The following is a 6000-nucleotide window of genomic DNA, read 5'->3' as shown; positions in this document are numbered from 1 at the left end:
TTTCTGTTTGTTTCCTCTTTGATGCAGCACACATACAAGTAAAGAACAAAAGAACAGATGAATTGAAACTCAAATAAAGTTAACTTGTGTTGCACCGAAACCTGCAATCTCCGTGTCATCACTCCATACCATTGACCCTTCTGACCGAGGCTCTGCCTGCTCGCCACACACTCACTCTACCTTGACCCACATCGCCCCCTACAGTTCCTTCAGTTGGGTTGTGGAGGTTAGCATACTAGAATAGATTACTGTTAAGAATACTGTTGGGTTGTGGAGGTTGGCACACTATAACGTTACAGCTACTAGTCAGGACTTGTCGTGCAAGGCAAGTATAACTGTATAATTAAGTGTGCTTGCAAGCACACCTATTGTTCTTAAGTTTTATTAGGGGTCCGAGCAGCGTAGCTCAGAATTTTGATATTTTGTTCCATTTCAGAGATATAGGCCAATGAAGTTAGACCACTTAGGCCTTTTTTCCTAGATCACCTATATTCCTATATGAGTATTTTTTTTTCTTGAATAACAACCATACAACCATCATTAGGTGGATACCATTAACAGTGCACATTTTCAGATCTGTACTCTTTTTTTTATAAAGCCCTTAATTCTATTGTCAAATGTATGCTAGGAATTTTCTTGATGTGTGTTTGCCAACACACATTTTCACCATGTGAATGTGACTGCCTAATATGTAGGATTGTCAGTGGCTCAGTGGGATAATGCCTAGTGCTGGTGTTTGTTAGGTTGAGAGTTCGAATCCTGCTAGAGCTTGAGGCTCAAGATGCACATGCTATTGGTTATTGAAGATTGACACCATTGAACAGCACCTGAATGACATCAGACAATTAACATTCACACTCATTAGTTGCCAAGAATCAGAATGCCGACACACTCTATGACATATAGGGGAACTTCTTTGTTTACTATTTTTCCTTCATCATTAAGTCTATCATATTTATATTTCATCCATTACTGTTCTTCTCTAAATGTCTAATTGCCCCAGAATATCCAAAAGTTTTCAGGTGTACTCTTTCAGGAAAGCCCTTCATTTTATTGTCAAATGTATACTTGAAGTTTTTCTTGTGTGTTTACCAACACACATTTTCACCATGTGAATGTGACTGTTCAATGTGTATGATTGTCAGTGGCTCAGTGGGATAATGCCTTGTGCTGGTGTTTGTTAGGTTGAGAGTTCGAATCCTGCTAGAGCTTTGGGCTCAAGATTGGTTATTGAAGATTCACACCATTGAACAGCACCTGAATGACATCAGGCAATCAACATTCACACTCATTAGTTGCCAAGAGTCACAATGCCGACACACTCTATGGCATATAGGGGAACTTCTTTGTTTACTATTTTAACTTCATCATTAAGTCTATCGTATTTATATTTCATCCATTACTCTTCTTCTCTACAAATGTCTAATTGCCCCAGAATTTCCAAACGTTTTCAGGTGTTCTCTTTCAGGAAAGCCCTTCATTTTATTGTCAAATGTATACTTGGAGTTTTTCTTGTGTGTTTACCAATACACATTTTCACCATGTGACTGGCAAAGATGTAGGATTGACAGTGGCTTAGTGGGATAATGCCTTGTACTGGTCATGCTTAGGTTGAGAGTTCAAATCCCACCTGAAGCATTAGTGTTCAAATACTGTTGGGTTGTGGAGGTTCGCATACTAGAATAGAATGTTGTGGAGGTTAGCACACTATAACATTACAGCATTACAGCTACTTGTCAATATGGACTTGTAGTGCAAGGCAAGTATAACTGTATAATTATAGGCTGTTTATCTTATTGACTCCAACACAGAACCCACCACCACAAATGCAATTCAATTCTGTGGGAAACACTGCCTTCCATTATCAAACCCTTTATCTTATCCACAACAAATAAATAGTCCTGTAGAATCAAGTATTGTTAGAATACTGTTGGGTTGTGGAGGTTAGCACACTATAACGTTATAGCACAGGGTAATCCTAATTTTATGGATCAAATTTATTCCAATCTAACTCAAAAGTTTTGAACAACACAAAGGTTTTATCCAGATCAAAACCAAGAATAGATTATGTGATCTAATCCAATTTCAGGATCCTTGTTTCCTTTTGAACAACCCATTTTCAAGATTTGATCCAATCCGATAGCCGAAATCCGGTAACTGAAATCCGATAACCGAAATCCGATCACATTTCTTTTGAACAATTGTGCCCAAACAATCAAAGCATATGTAAAACTAAAAAGCTATGCTACCTCATGTTCGTTTTGCTCGGACCCCGTAAATCACCGCTTGCGGTTATATTTATTATTATTATTATTATTATTGAGTATTATTGTTATTCTACTTTTTTGCTTTCCTGTTTTTGAGGTGGTTAACATGGTCGAAAACTCTTGAAATTTGGCACACACGTCAGGTGTCACACATCGCAGTAAGGTACAAGAGCTTGACCCCGGGCGTGGCCCAGGGACTCGTTAGCGCCCCCTTAGGTGACTGATCCCGTGGATGGCAAATATTTTGAGGTGGTTAACATAATCGAAAAGTCTTGAAATTTGGCACACACATCTAGTGGTACAGTGAATAGACAGGGATAAAAGCTTGGCACTGGGCATTGCCCAGCAACTCCATAGCGCCCCCTTATGTCACTGTGACTTGTGGTTGGCATATAGTTTTAGATACACACACCAAATTTGGTAGGTGTATGTAACTCCCAAAAACAAACAACTTTTGTATCAACATGCCATTAGCCACGCCCACAGGAAGTGAGGTAATTGAGATTTTGTAGGTTGTGGACATGATCAATTTTAACGTACTCCTCCTAGACGGTTGATCCGATTCATGTCAAAGTTGGTATACATGACTCCGAGATGTTCCTGATGATAAATTGTGAAGCGTTTTTTTGATATGTTGTAATTTGACAAAATGGCAAAATTATTAATTTTAATACCCTTCCACATAAACAATAAATGTGTCATAATTCACCATGCATGGCTTGAAATGTTTTACATTTCACAGGTCATGGAAGACCATGTTAATGATAATATTCACATGCCCTTAATGCATGTTTGGCATAGCGCCACCAACTGGCAACAGAAAGAATGACAATTATACTGATGTCACATGATCAATTTGAACATACTCCTCCTAGACGGTTTGTCAGATTCATTTGAAATTTGGCAAACATTATGCCAAGATGTCGCTGATGTTAAATTGTGAAGGTATTTTTGAATGTTGTAATATATTTGATATGATTTTAATATCTCACCACATATACAGGAAATGTAGCATAAATCACAGTGCATTGAATGAATGGTCTGAAACTTCTCAGGTTAATAGATATCATGATTATGATGATATCCAGACACCCAATGGGCCTGCCTGGCATAGCGCCACCACCTGGCCAAGCAAGAAATTTGCCAGAAATGGAAAATGCCTTAAGTGATTGATCTGAAACTTTATAAAATATTGGATATCATTATTTTGATGATATTCACATGCGTAATTCACAGGCCTAGCATAGCGCCACCATCTGGCCAAGCAGGAAATGTGCCAGAAATGCTCTATGCTTTGAATAAATGGTCTGAAACTTCTCAGGTTAATAGATATTATGATTATGATGATATCCAGACACCAAATGGGCCTGCCTTGCATAGCGCCACCACCTGGTCAAGCAGGAAATGTGCCAGAAATGGACAATACCTTAAGTGATTGATCTGAAAGTTTACAAACATTTTGGATATCATTATTGTGATGATATTCACATGTGTAATTTCAATGCCTAACATAGTGCCACCATCTGCTCAACCAAAAAGTGTATCAGAAATGTTCTTTGCTTGAAATGAATGGTCTGAAATTTCTCAGGTTAATATATATTATGACTATGATGACACCCAATGGGCCTGCCTTGCATTGCGCCCCCACCTGGCCAAGCAAGTACATGTGGCAGAAAATAAAATACAAAAACAACTAGCACACGCATCAAATATGTACATTTCACACACGCACCACGTCGGTGCTTTGTTGGATTCTGACATGTCACGGGTTGCGGCCCGCAGGTGCTCGGGCCCGCCATTGCCGCTTGCGGCTATATTTAGGGCCCGAGCACCGAAGGGCGCAAGGCCCTATTGTTTTTGTACGGATTATTATTATTATTATTATTATTATTATTATTATTTTTAGGGCCCGAGCACCGAAGGGCGCAAGGCCCTATTGTTTTTGTAAGGATTATTATTATTATTATTATTATTATTATTATTATTTTTCTATATTATTATTGTTATTCTACTTTTTTGCTTTCCTGTTTTTGAGGTGGTTAACATGGTCGAAAACTCTTGAAATTTGGCACACACGTCAAGTGTTACGCATCACAGTTAGGAACAAGAGATTGACCCCGGGCGTGGCCCAGGGACTCGCTAGCGCCCCCTCAGGTGACTGATCCCGTGGTTGGCAAATATTTTGAGGTGGTTAACATAATCGAAAAGTCTTGAAATTTGGCACACACATCAGGTGTCATACAAAGCAGCTAGGTAAAAAAGCTTGGCCCCGGGCATGGCCCACAGACTCGCTAGCGCCCCCTTATGTCACTGTGACTTGTGGTTGGCATATAGTTTTAGATACACACACCAAAATTGGGGGGTGTATGTAACTCCCAAAAACAAACAACTTTTGTATTAACATGCCATTAGCCACACCCACAGGAAGTGAGGTAATTGAGAATTTGTACGTTGTGGACATGATTAATTTTAACGTACTCCTCCTAGACGGTTGATCCGATTCATGTCAAAGTTGGTATACATGACGCTGAGATGTTCCTGATTCTAAATTGTGAAGCATTTTTTTGATATGTTGTAATTTGACAAAATGGCGAAATTGTTAATTTTAATACCGTTCCACACAAACAATAAATGTGTCATAATTCACCATGCATGGCTTGAAATGTTTTAAATTTCACAGGTCATTAAAGACCATGTTAATGATAATATTCACATGCCCATAATGCATGTTTGGCATAGCGCCACCAACTGGCAACAGAAAGAATGGCAATTATGCTGATTTCACATGATCAATTTGAACATACTCCTCCTAGGCGGTTTGTCAGATTAATTTGAAATTTGGCAAACATTATGCCAAGATGTCGCTGATGTTGAATTGTGAATGGATTTTGGAATGTTGTAATATATTTGATATGATTTTAATATCTCACCACATAAACAGGAAATGTGTCATAAATCACAGTGCATTGAATGAATGGTCTGAAACTTCTCAGGTTAATAGATATCATGATTATGATGATATCCAGACACCCAATGAGCCTGCCTGGCATAGCGCCACCACCTGGCCAAGCAGGAAATGTGCCAGAAATGGACAATGCCTTAAGTGATTGATCTGAAACTTTATAAAATATTGGATATGATTATTGTGATGATATTCACATGCGTAATTCACAGGCCTAGCATAGCGCCACCTTCTGGCCAAGCAGGAAATGTGCCAGAAATGCTCTATGCTTTGAATAAATGGTCTGAAACTTTTCAGGTTAATAGATATTATGATTATGATGATATCCAGACACCCAATGGGCCTGCCTGGCATAGCGCCACCACCTGGCCAAGCAGGAAATGTGCCAGAAATGGACAATGCCTCAAGTGATTGATCTGAAAGTTTACAAACATTTTGGATATCATTATTGTGATGATATTCACATGTGTAATTTTCATGCCTAACATAGCGCCACCATCTGGCCAACCAAAAAGTGTATCAGAAATGTTCTTTGCTTAAAATGAATGGTCTGAAATTTCTCAGGTTAATATATATTATGATTATGATGACACCCAATGGGCCTGCCTTGCATTGCGCCCCCACCTTGCCAAGCGAGTAAATGTGGCAGAAAATAAAATACAAAAACAAATAGCACACGCATCAAATATGTACATTTCACAAACGCACCACGTCGGTGCTTTGTTGGATTCCGACATGTCACGGGTTGCGGCCCGCAGGTGCTCGGGCCCG

The sequence above is a fragment of the Alosa pseudoharengus genome, unplaced genomic scaffold (genome assembly GCF_046254945.1).
Source record: "Alosa pseudoharengus isolate Yale_2024_CS ecotype anadromous, Long Island Sound unplaced genomic scaffold, YU_APseudo_1.1 YU_APseudo_1.1_scf_21, whole genome shotgun sequence".
NCBI lineage: Eukaryota > Metazoa > Chordata > Actinopteri > Clupeiformes > Clupeidae > Alosa > Alosa pseudoharengus.
The sequence above is the reverse complement of the archived record's forward strand: the minus strand, read 5'-3'. Positions refer to the sequence as shown.